Here is an 18,479-nt window from a genome sequence, read left to right as displayed (position 1 = left end):
CTGAGTGTCCTACAATTTGACTCAATTCTGACGCTATCTACCTAGATACCTACCTTCAATCCCACAAGACTTCCCCCCACTTCAGATGCCAATCTCAAGTGACCTGTGCTTCGGACCAGGCTATGAATCAAAGGTTCCCATGACCCCCTACTAAGGTTCAATTAATTTACTAGAGCAGCTCACAGAATTCAGGATACCAATTTATTCCCTAAATTATAGGTTTGTTATAATGGATATTAAAGGATACAAATCAACAGCCAAAAGAAGAGATAGATGCAGAGGGTAAGGTATGGGGAAATGTGTGGAGTTTCTATACTCTGAATGCGCTCTTCTCCCCAAATCATCACATGTTTAGCAATCCAGAAGCTCTATGAATCCCATCCATTTTTGGGTTGATGAAGGCTTCATTATGTAGGCATGACTGATTAAATCACTGACCTTTGGTGATTGATTCTACCTCCCTGAAAAGAGGGAAAGGGACTATTCATCGCCCCCCTTTAGGGGATTTCAAAAAGTCACTTTATTAGCAAACTCAGGTGTGGTTGAAAGGCACTAGTTATGAATAAGACACTCATTTCACCTTTATAGTGCTGAAGCAATTTCAGGAACAGAGGACAAGACACCAAATATGACAAAAGATGCTCCCATTGTTCCTATTGCTCAGGAATTTCCAAGGGTTTTGGGAGCTGTAGACCAGGAACCATGAACAAAGACCAAAATACATATTCTAAGTCACAATGTCACCACATCTAAATAGAAGCCAGCTGGCAATTGTAAGACATTAGTATAAAAATAAAAGTTTGTTGATGGACCTTCAATTATTGAGAGCTTAATTTATAGGAAGGAAAACTAACATTTTTCTCCTCACACACAAGCTAAGGAGACAGAGAGACAGTGTTACTACCAGGATGGAGACAGTATTCTGTGTACACACAAGAATAATGTGAGAGAATGGTTTTATTATCAGGTGCTCTCTTTTTACTGGCAGTAACATCTGAAGAACTTAAGGGCTTATGAAATAGACCTTAAATGGACTTAAGTGCTGGGAAATTTTCATAAGCGTGTTTTATTTCTTCTCTGGAAATCTGGGAACCAATAAAATCACTTTGATAATTCATTCAGTATGTTCTTTCCAAATGAAGCTATTTATATTCTAAACTTTATAGATATACGTTATAATTATTAATGCAAAAGTATAGCATCTCATTTGTGAATACATGAAAACTAACTGTATAACAAGGGAAATGTAATTTTGAGACATCTTAAAGAAGGGTTGCATAACTTAACAAATATTTATGAATTCCTGTCCCTACTGTAAAATCATATACATCCTGAACAGATATGACTGAAGGTAAGTGATCTCCTTAAAGAAATTGTGCAATAGGTTTTAATTTCTATGCAAACTGTAGTACTATTGTTCTATGATTAAGAAGAAAGCACTTAGGGACGCCTGGGTGCCTCAGTCGGTTAAGCGTCTGCCTTCGGCTCAGGTCATGATCCCAGGGTCCTGGGATCGAGTCCCGCATCGGGCTCCCTGCTCCGCGGGGAGCCTGCTTCTCCCTCTGCCTCTGTCTCTCTCTCTGTCTCTCATGAATAAATAAATAAAATCTTTAAAAAAAAAAAAAAAGAAGAAAGCACTTAAAAGTGAGAATAAAGGAGCGCCGGGGTGGCTCAGTCATTAAGTGTCTGCCAGGAGGGTCCTGGGATTGAGCCCCACATCGGGCTCCCTGCTCTGCGGAAAGTCTGTTTCTCCCTCTCCTACTCCCCCTGCTTGTGTTCTTGCTATCGCTATCTCTCTCTCTGTGAAATAAATAATAAATAAATAAAATCTTTAAAAACAAAAAAAAAGTGAGAATAAAGATGTAGCTTATTAGCACCTTATTTTGTGAATTGGACCTGCAAAATTAAACCTTTCTTAGGAACAAATTGAAGTTAGTTGTGTATATGGAGTATAAATTGGTAGTGTCCATATTTTCCTCTACTTAAACAGAAATATGTAATTTTCACTTCTAAACTCTATTGCAAATTAGCTGTGTCCTAAGTAGTTATTCGTAAGTGTTAAAGTTATTCTTACTAATTATCAAATAGGCCCTTGGTTCATTATAATGAGATGTTCCTATGATCCAAAGTTGAATGATATAGACAAACTTGGGAATCTTAATCCTTTGGAAAATCAGTTCCAATAAGGGAAATATCTGTAGAATACTATTTCTACTCAAACATGTTTCCTTTTACAACACACTTTATCAATGTTAACCACACAAATGTTTCTTGACTAGCAGGAACAGCCATTATAATTATGTACAATTACCCAGGAGTGAATTAAACATGTGGATTGAAAGAATTCAAGGGTTGTAAGAATAAATATTATATCAGGCATTTCTTTTTTTTTTAGACATTTCTTGATATAGTGCTATATTAGGTTATTTTTCTGACCAAAAAAAAAAAAAGACATGAATACCTTGAATATCTAAGTTATCAAAGGAAAACACATTCAAAGGCATGATTTTATAAATAAGCCATATGTGTAAAACCATAAAACCCTACATTTAAAATTGTCTTTAAGAAAAAAGAAAGAAAAATAGACAATTAGCCAGTTATGGGCACTATGGTAAGATTACCCTGGTAACCTGGAACCAAGAGGACCTTTGGTACTAAAAAGCCTAATTAGCCACTTGTTCCATGAAGGCCATCATTGTTGCCACGAATTTTTACTCAAAAAGGCAAGTGATCCATATATACAATGGAATATTACTCAGCCATCAGAAAGGATAAATACCCAACTTTTACATCAACATGGATGGGACTGGAGGAGATTATGCTAAGCGAAATAAGTCAAGCAGAGAAAGTCAATTATCATATGGTTTCACTTATTTGTGGAACATAAGGAATAGCATGGAGGACATTAGGAGAAGGAAGGAAAAATGAAGGGGGGGAATCAGAGGGGGAGACGAACCATGAGAGACTATGGACTCCGGGAATCAAACTGAGGGTTTTAGAGGGGAGGGGGGTGGGGGGATGGGTTAGCCCGGTGATGGGTATTAAAGAGGGCACGTATTGCATGGAGCACTGGGTGTTATACACAAACAATGAATCATGGAACACTACATCAAAAACTAATGATGTACTGTATGGTGACTACCAGAACATAATAAAAAAAAAGAATCTTGCAAGAAAATATAAAAAATAAAATACTCCTGAGAAAGACCAAAAAAAAAAAAAAAGCAAGTGGTAGAGATAAAGACTGATGTGGAATCTCATGGGTATTTAAACCAGAGATTTACCAATTATTACTTAAAGCTGACTTGTAATACACTATCTAGAGGTTGAAGATTTGGCCTTCTACGGAAGCTTCCACTAAGATAGGCAGGCCCCCCTGGAGACTGTTACTATTTTGGCATTTAAGGCAGTGTACTCTTAAATATCTTGAAAATGATACACATTCTCCAGAGAGCAGAAGTTATCCAATTCTCTTGGACTAGTCTAGATTTTATATTTTACAGTTGAAATGCCAAATTGTTTCATCATTATGGATGAAAACATACCAAATTAGCCTTTGTTCCAATCTCAAAATTTGGGATAACTCCTGACAGCTGGAGAAATGTTACATGGTTAAGAATATACATTCAGGGCTGATGACTGGCACTTTCAAATAAACTATAGATGATGGCATATACCCGTTTACTGCCTAAACTCACTTTATAAAACCCTGTTAAATAAAAATCAGTGTCAAGAAACTATTTTTAATGACAAACTATTACACAGAAAAAGAAATATATCCATTCTGGATACCTGAAAAGAATACACAGCCTCTTACTATATATGATTCTGGTTTTAAAACCAATTCTTAAATCATGACTTCTCTTTTATTTTCAAAAAGCCATAGGAGGACTTTGAGAAAACATCTAGATAATTTGATTAATAGAAAAATAAATGTTGGCATGCATTGTTAGTGATTTAACTAGTAGGTGGTAACTTATAGGTTTTAAAGTGCTATAAACTGAAACAAAAAGAACACTTTCCTGAAAATTTTGAAATGCTTGAAAATTATATTGATTGTCTCAAAACCCACACAATTGGATATAGTCTATAGCAGTAATTCAAAAAGTTAGCATTACATACCATATGGAATTTATATTTATACTGAGTTTAAGTAAGGAATGGATTACCTGTTATCAGGGGAGGAGAAGAAACTCACACCAGAACTGATGTGCATGAATCATGTTAAAATAAATTGATGTAGAAATTAAACAATCTATTTAACCCCAGATGTGTGAGGAACAAAGAAAATTTTTAAGTTTGGCTACTAAATTCGTTCTCCAAAATGTCTTTGAGTAATTGCATCCATTACCGATCCTCACGTTTCAAAACACATTCTAGGGCGCCTGGGTGGCTCAGTCGTTAGGCGTCTGCCTTCAGCTCAGGTCATGAACCCGGAGTCCCGGGATCGAATCCCACACATCGGGCTCCCTGCTCAGCAGGGAGTCTGCTTCTCCCTCTGACCCTCACCCCACTTGTGCTCTCTCTCTCTCAAATAAATAAATAAAATCTTAAAAAAAAAATCAAACCACATTCTATTGCAGCTATAAGGTAACCAGACATTAAAAAAGAAACAATCAAAGATCTAGGTAGGTAGTTATGGTGAGGCAGGTTCATCCACAGGTGGGTTGGCCATGATAGGAGTAGGGAATATGCCAAATGATAGGCAGGTCCCCAGAACAAGAACAAGGGAACCCATCAGCAGCAGAGTTCCAGTTAGAACTGGAAGCAGGTATAGGACATGGAATCTATCCTCATTTTTCTCACTTAGCAGCTAGGATTTTTAATGTCCTATGAGGCAGAGAGAGTGCCCTTCATTTCTGTTTGTTTGATTTAAGTCCTGCATAGTTTAGGACTATTCCTTGAACTTAGCTATTTGTTGAATAATTAATGATGACTAAAATCTGTCCATGGGTCATGTGTAGTACTGAGGAGGGACTTCAGCTATTAAGGTATCTATTAGAAGTCTTACTTTTTATAAAGCCTCTAATTAATTATTGATATGTATCACTGACAATTTCACTCTCACAAGGTAGAGAAAGCAGGGAGGTTATTTGGCTTCTTGGCTCCTCTTCCTTTGCCTTCCACAGCCCTCTCCCTTGGTCCACACACAGGCACTTTTGTGGTTTTTAATTTATTTTGCACTTCTGCTAGAACCTCTTTCCATCCTCCAGTGTAAGCAACTTGTCCTCTGCCCAATATTCACTCACAAAGGGACAAACAGCAAGAAGTCACACTCTAGATGATAAGGAGAAAGAAACACCACTAAGACTAGAATGACTATCTCTTATGGTCAAATGGATATTTCTGCTGGATCTCAGCACAGTTTTCCATTGAGCCCATGTCCCAAATTGGCCCTGAGTTAGGTAGAAGAATAAAGAATGGGACATTGTTTATCCCCAAATTCCCTAATCGAACTACCAAGCCAAACAAATTAAATGTTCACCTCACCATCCTTTGTTTCTTCATGTCAGGATGCTTGATGGTGTTGGAAGCTCAACTCATAACAACCCGTAGTTCAAAATTGTTAGCAACCAACCTACCAACCTTGTTGAGTTACATCTCAAGGCAACCTCCCAGCAAGTCAGCTTTAAGCCCAAGTGCCCAATCCTGCACCTCAGCGGAGTGTTCATCACACCCAACTTCTGTTGTAACAAGCAGAGACCAGAGTCCCTGACTACCTGACTTGCTGCTACCACAGTACCTTAAAAAAAAAAGGAATTTGGCATCTAAAACAGCTGATATGTAGGCAATGCCCAATAGAGATTTTTGTTTTTTAAGTTTCAAATGTATATTATCAGGGCCACAAACCTGGGATAGAATTAGACTTAAATTTAAAGGGGCTAAAAATATTTGAAGACAACAGCGGTAACTAATTTTATACAGGAATTTTTTTAAATACCTAGTTTTCTTTGTGTCTTTTAAATTTTATGATTTGTTGATATAATGCTCTCTTTTTAAATGAAATGTGCTTTTTTTTAATAAAAAGAGAATGGAAAAATATACTATTGACATCATCAAAGCTGTAGGAAAACCATCTGTATGTCCCACAAGCCTCCATCACCCACCTGGTAGCCATTTACCAAAATTGAAATCCAAATTAAAAAAAAGTAAATAATATTTGTGTTGTACTTGCCTTACAAGCTTCCAAGCCCAAATCTATAAAATGAGGAGAAACTTCCTAATTATTCATAATTTGCTCTGTGGAGTTGAAACAGATGGATTATAAAGATGATTCCATGATAAACAACTAAATGTGGTTACTACCTTCTGTGCTTTCTTGGTTCATATTTTTATTGTTTTTTTTCTTTATAAGCAGATAATACCTTCTTTTCTGTAGCAATGCAAAATTTGTAGCTGCATTGGAAATGTCATAGTTATTTTTTTTCTTTACTGTAGGTGTCTATTTTAAAAAGGTAGAGAAAACAAATAGGAAAGTCTGGTGTTGGAAAGGGTAAAGAAAAATAAAGCTTGAAGAGGAAAGAAAGTGAGAGTTATTTGAAAACAAAAATTCTTAAAGGATAGGGGAGCTAGTTACTTAATTAGATTAAGGTTCTTTTCTAAGTTTTCCTGCTTCTTCATCTCTTAGAAGACATTTATTGATAGCAGAAAAGAAAGAAGGGTTTAAAAAGAAAATACTTAGGTGTAATGAGACTGACCATTTCATGAAGATGTTACTGAAGATGCACCTTTTCTAACACTAGTCAGCCTGGCACTATGTATGTGTGCAATGTGAAGGAAAGTTAACACACATTGTTGGACGGGTGATCAAATCGTGATTCCCAGAATAGAATCAGACACTGATTCATTTTCCTCTTGAGATTCCATAATCTTAGTATCTAAAACTGAAATTCAAATGAAGTTTAAGATACATAATTTTGCCCCAAATTAAAAATCAACAGGAGTCTATTATTACAGATAAATGTGTTTTGTTTCACCATCAATACTAAAGAACATCATAGACTTAAACAGTATTTACATAGCTAATATAATCTAATCTTGGATATTATAGTGTGATGTTGTACAAAATGCTTTTCTAACATTCAAACTGATCTTTAAAGCAATTACCATGGTATAAATTTGCACATAAAAGAAAAGAAATGATATGGTGCGTTAAGGCAAAATGTTTCTGTTCAAAGTATATGATCCTGAATGAAGTCATTATCTCAAAGAGATATCTGTACTCCCATGAATACAAAAAGAAAGAAAGAGAAAAAGAAAGAAAGGAGAAGAGAAAAGAAAAGAAAAAAGAAAAAAGATTCTCAAGATAATTTAACGAAGGTTTATCTATAAAAGCCTATTTACAAAGGCAAGGGGGATGGGAATGGAGGAACCACAGTGAGTAGCACTGTAACTCTGGGGTAGTAGCAACAGAGAAAATCATTGGGAAGAAACCATCTTTTTTTTTTTTTTTTACTTTAAATTCAATTAGCCAACATATAGTACATCATTAGTTTTTGGTGTAGTGTTCAAGGATTCATGAGTTGCATATAACACCCAGTGCTCATCACCACACGTGCCCTCCTTAATGCCCATCACCCAGTTAACCCATCCCCCCACCCCCTCCCCTTCCACAACCCTCAGTTTGTCTATCTTAAGAGGCCAAGGGAACCATGAACTTCCTATGAGAGACACAGAGTGGCCAAAAGACCTAGTAGAGAGGGAGCTTGGGGAATAATCCCTGACCCCTCTCTACTCCTTCCCTCTAATCTCTTAAACATAAACAGAAGCCAAAGTGCAAGGGAGCCTACTGAGATATTCAATATAGGTCAATCTACTTGGACAAAAGCGGGGTAAACTGTGCAGTACAACTGGGGATGGGGACAAACAGAAGATATCTCTGGCATTTGTCAGTCCAGATCAATCATGTCAACAATGGGACTGGCAGCTTCAACATTTGAATTGTCCAATAAAACTCACATGTATTACCATATTGTAGTTTTGCATTTACAGTGATTCGAGATACAAGTGCACACATAAAAATTGTATTATCTTCCATGGTATTTTAAATATGCAAATACTTTGGCACAACTATATACATTCTTTATTATAAATGGATTTCAAATTATTTCTCCTTTATATAACTTGTGGCGTTATATTCATTTCTTAAAGACTCAAATATGTACATTATGTTTTTCACTAACATTTTACTGTAGTGAAGTGGCCATTCAAGAATGTGTAGAGGTATTAAGTCACATAGAGCTGAAAACCATTGGCTTAGATTTATCACTATTCATTCTAGGGCTAGGAGGGCCTATTGAAGCATACGATGTCCAATTCCTGTATGAAATAGGAGTTCTATTATTAACCAGAGAAATTGAGAATGTCTCATGTAACAAGTGTGCCTTCTATGATTTATAATATTATGCACTCTCTTATTAACTAACAATTGAATAATTCAAAAGCTACAGCCCCCATAATGTGAAAAACATTTGATAAGTACTTTGAGACTGAAAAAAATATAGCCCCGTTTTCAAGTAGGGCAGTCTAATTACTGAGATGATAACAGGTCTTTTGAAGGACATGAGAAGAGAAAGAAAGAAAGTCTTCTCTTTAATAGTGTCTTCAGTATGGGCTTCCTGTGCTTCCTGTTAAAGGCACATCCATATGATCTAATAATTGAGCATAAAGCAGCCTAAAGGATAGTTTATGGTTTTGTTTTATTTTATTATTTCCTTATGTATTTGCCAACCAACATCAATTTCTAGATCACAGGGCAACCATCCTTTCCTTAGAAATACTCCCTGGGAGAAGCTGTGGGCAGAGGCAAAGGGTAGCCCCACAGTAACTCTACGCTGAAGATATCCAGATTGTCTATGTCTAAAACCTACTTTTTTCTATAAGTCAGGTCTTAACTGAGTCACTTAGTGACTCATTCTTAGCGAATGTCTGCTGTCAGCCTTTTATCCTAAGTGTTCTCAAAACACTCATTTAATGGACCTTCCTGAAATTGTGCTCAGAATCGATAAGAAGCTCATTGACATTTGGAATTCACCATTTGCTTCTTTTTTAAACCTGGGATAGTTACCTATCTTCTGAGTTCTAGCATCTCAACCCCTCTCCATGGCCTCTCAAATTCACCAACATTGCTTTCAATATCATTCCTAGAAGACTTTTTGATCCAGTGTATTTATCTGACACTTGGACTTTTATAGCAATAAGAATCTAATGCTATCTCCCCCCAACTTAAACTCACAATTACACATTTTAGATCACCTTTGAGGCCCTTATCCTTAATACCAGAGATTTCTTCTTTTATAAATTTCAGTCTTAAAAATAATTTCTACTTGCTTCTCTATGAAGTTAGCTGAAATTTTTTACTTGCATTCTATTATCAGAATTACAAAATATATTGAAGGCTAAATCTCTCCAATCTTCTGATTAGATTAAGTTGGAAATGGGAATATGTTTTCTTTCTTTTCCTAACTAGGCAAAGGTTCTGATTTCTCATGCAAACTATAGGCAGATTAAAACACTCAGGTTCTGAGTTTCTGAGAGACCTCACACAAGTGGACCTTATCTGAGTAGTTCCAGTTTCTAAATAAGGATATAGACATGTGAACATAATGGGGGAAATCAACTGATTACGTGGTAAACGTTGCCTTTGTGATCTCCAAAGGAAACCATGTGTTTTTGTGCTTGGGCTCGCAGAGCAAGAACATTTAGCTTGCTTGGATATCACTAAAGAAGAGTTTTGTAATTATTTATAGAATTCTAACGCATTTAAGCCATCTTGAGAGTAGCACCCATGAGGAAAAGAACATATGGAAAGCTTATTGTTTTTTGGTTTGGCATTCCTTTGGATTAAATTTAGCACTTTCTTTTAAACTATCTCTCTTTGCAGGTCATGTGTGATTTACACCCACTTAACTTTCTAGGTGTACATCCAGAGCTATTTCCACAGGAGGAAGTGGAGAGCCCTGCACCACAAGGATTCTTTGCTTGATCCTGCTCAGCTAGAGCACTTTCTAAAAGTAGGTGTCTAAATGATGTTCTTCTGGATTCAGATTATTCACCTAGGTATGTTCTGAAAATCCTATCAGTTTGCCACTTGCAAAGCTAAACATAGAGGTCACATGTCTAGCATTCACAGACTTTAGATTCTGACAAAATATAATAATAATAATAATTCTGTGTTGAAGTTGAAAGGAGCTTTTTTGTTCATTTTTACTTATTATTTTTATCCTTGTACACACAATCATATTGCTGCATTGCTAACTGCCCTCTGGGAGCAAAGTCATACCAATCACAAATACATACCCCAAAGAGAGATTTATTACTCTTCTATGAATTCCATCTCCTATTATGCTTTAAAGATGCTACAAACTTGAGCCATTACTATGTAAATGACATTTCTAGCAAGACCCAAATAACACCTTATGGGATTTCAAATGCCATGATTATGAAACAGTAAAAGACTTAAGGAAATAAAGAATGACACAATATATGTATACAATATATTAAAACATATCAGCTGGGCTATTGTGGACATTGCTGCTATAAACATCAGGGTGCACGTACCCCTTCGGATCCCTACATTTGTATCTTTGGGGTAAATACCCAGTAGTGCAATTGCTGGATCGTATGGTAGCTCTATTTTCAACTTTTTGAGGAACCTCCATACTGTTTTCCAGAGTGGTTGCACCAGCCTGCATTCGCTGGAGTTGGGGTGGGAAGGATGGGGTGGCTGGGTGATAGACATTGGGAAGGGTATGTGCTATGGTGAGTGCTGTGAATTGTGCAAGACTGTTGAATCACAGATCTGTACCTCTGAAACAAATAATGCAATATATGTTAAGAAAAAAAAAGAAGAAGAAGATAGCAGGAGGGGAAGAATGAAAGGGGGGAAATCGGAGGGGGAGATGAACCATGAGAGACGATGGACTCTGAAAAACAAACTGAGGGTTCTAGAGGGGAGAGGAGTGGGAGGATGGATTAGCCTGGTGATGGGTATTAAAGAGGGCACGTTCTGCATGGAGCACTGGGTGTTATGCACAAACAATGAATCATGGAACACTACATCAAAAACTAATGATGTAATGTATGGTAACTAACATAACAATAAAAAATTTTAAAAAAAAGAATATATTAAAACAAATTCTCAATTATGAAAACATATAGTAAGTAGTGAGCTTTATTCTCAACACCAATTAAATCGGAACCACCACAGAGGGAGTACAAGTACATATTAAACCATACACCAACAAAAACAAAAATCTTTCTCCTGCACGATGAAATTTAGCATTTACTAAGGAAAGCATAACATAAAATGCCTATAAAAATCCTTCCATCAACTTAAGAAATGTATACACTATTGAAAAGGTTTTAAAAAGTCTCTGGACAAAGACCAAAAAACACTAAAAATGAGTATCAGTCAATAATGAAATAACTACATTTATTAATGTTATATTAATAATACATTGAATACTACTAAGCACTAACATTTATTCATTTACTGAGCCAAAAGTCTCTTAATACCAACCATATACAACATTGGTATACTATTGAAAAAATAAGAGCTTACCATCTTCTAATTCCTTTTAAAGCTTTTACATGCGTTCTTTCATGCAATCCTTATAATAAATTTATGAGATATTTACTGATTTTATAATTTTACAGAGAAGAAAATTGAGTCTTATAGATAGTAAGTTGTAATGACAGCTAATCGGTGACATAGTGGATATTTGAAGTCACAGGATAGTAAAGTATAATTTAGAGAACAGTAAAATGACGGTTGGAAGCATAGGCTCTGGATTGAAATTTTAGCTCATCCCTTTAGTAGCTGTGCAATTCTGGGAAAGTTCCCTTACCTCTCTGTGCCTTAGTTTTACATATGCATCAGTTTGTGCCTCTCTTATGAGCTGCTATTATACTAATTTATGCTTGTAGGACACTTACAATAGTACCGACTTTTGACAAATATTAGCCACCTTGTCCCATTTTCTTCACCTTGAGTAGCTCATGGTCTGATAGAAATCAATGTCAACATGAATGTTATAAAGGCACCAGGAAGAAATGTAAAACCATAGAAACAACACTGTTTGACTGGAAAGCATATTTGAAAGCTCTGTTAAATTGAGAAGGGGAAGGGTGAGATCACAATGGTGAATCAGTGACTGGAAACTGATGAGGTTTGTCAGAAATATTCTGTTGGAGACCCTAAGTCTTAAAACAAAAAGTTTTGACAAAGGAAAGGAGATGATTGAATAGTGTAGGGAAAAGACATTTTCTGAAGTCAGCAAGTATGATAGTTCAATAACAAGAAAGACAAACACAGTGAAGGAAGACAATATAAAGTAATGATGTATTTGAAGTGCTTTCTAAAGGGTAACACGTGTAAAATCTGCTGTATGTAAATTATTACAATTATAATATCATTATTGCCTGGCTAATGCCCTCCAGCCACATCACTTGGCCATGTGAGATCAATTTCCCATGCCTCAGAGAATACCAATAACACCCAATCAGAGGTATCAGCAACCTCCATCCGCAGCTGAGTAGACCCTCACAGCTATTGGGTGAAATTGATTATGTCTTCAAAGGCAGTTTTTAAGATATTAAAAATCTATTGCCAGTAAACAAAGTGTAGGTTGCCATCAACACCTCTGCTTTTAGTGTGTCTCAGATCACATTACAAAATGATTATCAATTTATCTTTTATCACATTCCAAACTTATTCCTTCTTCCTGGTGTAAAAATATCTTCTTTGAAGATTGTGGCATCTAGTTGTATTTCCATACCTTTTGAGTCTGGCATCCACTGACTATCAGCCTCTTACTTAGCCTTCCATTTAATCCCAAATTCCGTTTATCCTATGACAGCTCTCTGCCCCAATGCAGTTCCCTGACTGTATTGCTAGTACTGGGTAGAATCTGGTTACTGGGCTCTATTACCTATTTCATTCCCTGAGCTACATCTTCAAGTATTTCTCTCCAAACTTCTTCACCTCTAAGCACCTAGGATCAATTTCTTATTTTCTGACTATACTTCCCCAGTGTTTCAGATATCCCCAACACCTCTTCTACTCTTGCTTTTCATCTGCACAGAGACGTCAAGTTTACTGACTCCTCCAATTTCTCACATTTTCACTTATTTCAAGACTTTATGGGTGCCTACAATATGTGTGTCTGTCCTCAGGAATTATGGTCCTACAATATGTATATGACCATAGGTCCCATGTTAGGCATGATGGAAATAAGGATAAATGCATCCCAACCCCTGCCTACAAGGAGCTAGTTTCCAGCCTAATATACTGACAAACAAGTAAAATCCAGAATGGTAAATATCCAGAATTTCATCTGCATGTGCCTAATTCAGACTGAGAATATCAGAGAAAAATTTTTGAAAGTGGTTATACTGCACTGTGCCCAGAAGAACGAAAAAATTAGAAATAAATAAAAGTAAATTAGAGGATGATATGGGTATGATGATAGGGAAAGGACATATCTTTAGGCCAAGAGAGCTTGGAGATGAGAGAAGGCATGAGAACATGTAGGGAAGTTCGTTAGCTCAATAAGGTTGGAGAAAATGGTATGAAAGGAAAAGCAGGAAGGAAGGCTACATAGGAAATAAAATTGTATCACAACAGGATCTGTATGACTTGCTAAGCTTCTTGGACTTCTTCCTTGTGGCTTATAGGAAGACATAGAGAGATGTGGTATAAAAACATGACATGCTTACACATGTGTCTTCTGGCACCCTCACAGCAGTGTGGAAGATGTTCAGAAAGGAGGCAAAACTTCCAGTAACATGAAATTCTAAAAATCAAGTATCCATAGTGGAGATGTAAAGAAAAGGTTAGAGAGAGGCTAAGGAGTTGGAGGAGGTGGGCTATGTAGGACAAATGTGCATTGGGGTAGAGGGAAACATCAATGTTGAGTATGACCCATAGATCTTGGATGACACAGTGGCTGCTAGTAACTTTCACAAAATATTAACAAGTAAGAAATAGCCAGAGAGGTAAAGAGAAAATTATTGCAATGTTATATTTCCTTCTTAGTAGAAACCTCAGCAAAACTTACCATCGATACTTGATATTTTAACTGACCAATACTCATTTTACTTCCAGGATTAACATTATTTTTCTGCCTGAAAATCTGCTCAACACTTCTGGCCGGCAGGTTTCTTGCTGTTATACCCAGACATTTCTGCTAATACCACTGAGTTGTAGGTTCACTAAGAGTGTCTCAGTGGTTCCTCATTGTATATACACTATTTTCTGTTATCACGGTACACACAAAATTTAATTAAATATTATGAACACCAATAATATGAGTGCAAATGTCATTATAAATGCTATGAAGATTAAATTGGTGCCTTTTCAAAGGTTGTCATGTCTTAGATGCTGAGTTTGGAGTATGTGTTTCTAGTAAGTGGATCGTTTGCTTTAATCATTCTGGTTCATGACTAAAATATAGGGGAGTGGCTTTAATCTTACCCTACAACTTAAAAAACAGAAGACCATAAGGGGAGTGGACAGTACAGAGTCTGTACAGCTTCAGCATAAAACACAATTCACTTGAGTCAAACTTTGTTATTTTATGGGAGCAAACTTATCAGTCCATATTCAAAATTTACAATGTCAAAAGCAGAACATTGGACTGGGAAAGTTACCATTGCATCATGGAAGAATGGAAGAATCTGCCTGAGCATAGCAATTCTAGTGATTTCCTTCATCAGTGGTTCCCAAATGCAAGCCCCTGGAAAGTCTACATACGGATAATCGGAAGGACGTGTGAAAGAACTACATACGCCCAGCTCCCCAACCCAGAGATCTAGGAGAAAGGTCAAAATCCTTCCTGATCACATACACATGTATAGTTATCTGTCCAAACTATACGATGATGTCTGTGAAGGCCTCCAGCTATGCTTCTTGACTACACAGAATTTGACAAATAAAATGGCCGGAAGGTAGACTCTTCTAAATGGTACTTACAATTCACATCACATAGTAACAGAACAAATATGATTTCACTCGTAAGTGGAATCTTTTTAAAAAGTGAACTAAAAGCAGAATCAGACCAGTGCATACAGTGAACAAATTGATGGTTTCCAGAAAGTAAGGGGAGTGTGTGCTTGGGCAAAGTAGGTGAAGGGGAGAGGGAGATACAGGCATCCAGTTATGGAATGAGTCAGTCACGGGAATAAAAGGCAGAGTACAATGGTATAGCATAATGTATACTGTAGCATACGTGCTGTAGGATAGTACAAAGAGGCTATCATAGTACTGGAACAGGAGAGATGGTAGCTACCCCTGTGGCGAACATAACAAAATGCATAAACTTGTCAAATCACCAAGTTGTACACCTGAAACTCATGTAACATTGTGTGTCAGCTACACTCAAATTTGAAAAAAGAACATTTGCCAAACTCAGTGACACATGAAAAAGTGCTCAACATCGCTTGTCATCAGGGATATCCAAATCAAAACCTCAATGAGATACCACCTCACACCAGTCAGAATGGCTAAAATTAACAAGTCAGGAAATGACAGATGTTGGCGAGGATGCAGAGAAAGAGGAACCCTCCTATACTATTGGTGGGAATGCAAGCTGGTGCAGCCACTCTGGAAAACAGTATGGAGGTTCCTCAAAAAGTTGAAAATAGAGCTACCCTACGACCCAGCAATTGCACTACTGGGTATTTACCCCAAAGATACAAATGTAGAGATCCGAAGGGGTATGTGCACCCCGATGTTTATAGCAGCAATGTCCACAATAGCCAAACTATGGAAAGAGCCAAGATGTCCATCGACAGATGAATGGATAAAGAAGATGTAGTATATATACAATGGAATATTACGCAGCCATCAAAAGGAATGAAATCTTGCCATTTGCAACGACGTGGATGGAACTGGAGGGTATTATGCTGAGCAAAATAAGTCAATCAGAGAAAGACGTGTATCATATGACCTCACTGATATGAGGAATTCTTAATCTCAGGAAACAAACTGAGGGTTGCTGGAGTGGTGGTGGGGTGGGAGAGATGGGGTGGCTGGGTGATAGACATTGGGGAGGGTATGTGCTATGGTGAGTGCTGTGAATTGTGTAAGACTGTTGAATCACAGACCTGTACCTCTGAAACAAATAATACATTATATGTTAAAAAATAAAAGAAGAAGATAGCAGGAGGGGAAGAATGAAGGGGGGAAATCGGAGGAGAAGAACCATGAGAGACTATGGACTCTGAGAAACAAACTGAAGGTTCTAGAGGGGAGGGGGAGGATGGGTTAGCCTGGTGATGGGTATTAAAGAGGGTACGTACTGAATGGAGCACTGGGTGTTATACGCAAACAATGAATCATGGAACACTACATCAAAAATTAATGATGTAATGTATGGTGATTAACATAACATAATAAAATTTAAAAAAATAAATAAATAAATAAAGAACATTTTCCAAACTCAATATTGTCTTCTATGATAAAGAGGCAGAAAATCATGACCCAAGTTTAGTCCAAAATAAGTGCAGAAACACTCAAGACAGATCAATGCCTGCTCTGTTGAGAGGTTAACAAGAAAGTACATGTATTTTTTTTAATCTATTTTTTTTAAGTAGGCTCCACACCCAACATAGGGCTTGAACTCACAACCCTGAGATCAAGAGTTGCATGCTCTCCCGACTGAGCCATCGAGGCGCCCAGAAAGTACCTGTTTTTATAACATAAAAATTTGCCTCATTTGACACCAGGTGATCTTCTAGGATTTATTAGACGTTCTACTTTCTCGGGCAGCTGCATTGTTTCAGGAGAACAGCCATGTGAGCAGGAAGGAATTCCCATTTCAGGTGATCAGAATTTAGCAAACACATTTTTCATTCGTTGAAATCACAGTGGGCACTTCAATACTATCATTTATTAATTCTTTCATTATGAGATATTACTATGGGAACTTGATGGGAAATGGACACTATAGCTCCATCGCAAACAGAAACATTTAGTTATGAATTGCAGGTATATTGGTGGCTACGGGTCTCACAAGAAAGTCTTAAGAGTGTTGCTCCACCTATAAGGACATGAATAAAAAGATTTCTAAAAATCAATTGTTAATGTTCTGAACAGCTTTCTTGAAATCTGCTTGTTCACATTTGATTTTATGATTCACTCTGTCGTTCCAGAAGCCTCTTACATTAATTTCCCAACTACCACTTTTTATTATGTTCCCACTGCCATCCTGAACAACAAAAAATAGAACTCACTCAGTGAGGTGGTATAGACACTGGTCAGTTAAGTCTTGCATATGTATGACATCATTTTCCACCCACACCAAGAGCAGCCCTACCTACAGCCATCTAGAGAACATTGAAAAGAGAGAATCCATAGATAAAAAGGCAATGATGCTGGCGCCTGGGTGGCTCAGTCATTAAGAGTCTGCCTTCGGCTCAGGTCATGATCCCAGGGTCCTGGGATCGAGCCCCACATCAGGCTCCCTGCTCCGTGGGAAGCCTGCTTTTCCCTCTCCCACTCCCCCTGCTTGTGTTCCCTCTCTCGCTGTGTCTCTCTCTGTCAAATAAATAAATAAAATCTTTTTTTTAAAAAAAAAGGCAATGATGCAATGTCAGCGCAGGATAAATGGGCCATCCAGCATCCTGCTTAACCTGGGTCTGAATACATCCAAAGTGCTAGTGCTACTCATGTCTCTTCAACAGTCCCAAATCTATTGATCTTCTGGGCTGTACCTTCCACTGCTAAGACTGCTAAATGTCTAGGAAATACCACTGAACACAGTTGACTCTTAAACAATGCAGGGGTTAGGGGCATCGATCTCAGCCTCACGCAGTTGAAAAATCACTTATTCACTTTAAACACCCCAAGAGCTTAAGGACTAACAGCCTACTGTTGACTGGAAGCTTTACCACTAACATCAACAGTCAATTAACATATATATTGTAAGTTATATGTATTATATACTGTATTCTTACGTAAAGGACACTAGTGAAAAGAAAATGTTATTAAGCAAATCATAAGGAAAGGACATTTACAGTCTATACTGTAAAAAAAATCTGTGTATCAATAGACCTGTGCAGGTCAAACCCATGCTGTTCAAAGGTCAACTGTATTTATAAACTGGTCTTGTGCTTTTAAGTCCTCGTAGCTGTGGTTATATATTTCAGCGATCTAACTTGGGGTTTACCCTAAACTTTACTTCCCTCGATAAGGTAGAGTTGTTAAGACTGCTTATTTCTTTTTTTTTTCTATTTTTTAAATTTTATTTTATTATGTTATGTTAATCACCATACATTACATCATTAGTTTTTGATGTAGTGTTCCATGATTCATTGTTTGCATATAACACCCAGTGCTCCGTTCAGTACGTGCCCTCTTAAATACCCATCACCGGGCTAACCCATCCCTCCACACCCCTCCCCTCTAGAACCCTCAGTTTGTTTCTCAGAGTCCATAGTCTCTCATGGTTAGTCTCCCCCTCTGAATTCCCCCCCTT

The sequence above is a fragment of the Phoca vitulina genome, unplaced genomic scaffold (genome assembly GCF_004348235.1).
Source record: "Phoca vitulina isolate PV1807 unplaced genomic scaffold, GSC_HSeal_1.0 scaffold8, whole genome shotgun sequence".
NCBI classification, from domain to species: Eukaryota; Metazoa; Chordata; class Mammalia; order Carnivora; family Phocidae; genus Phoca; species Phoca vitulina.
This window is presented reverse-complemented; position numbering follows the sequence as displayed.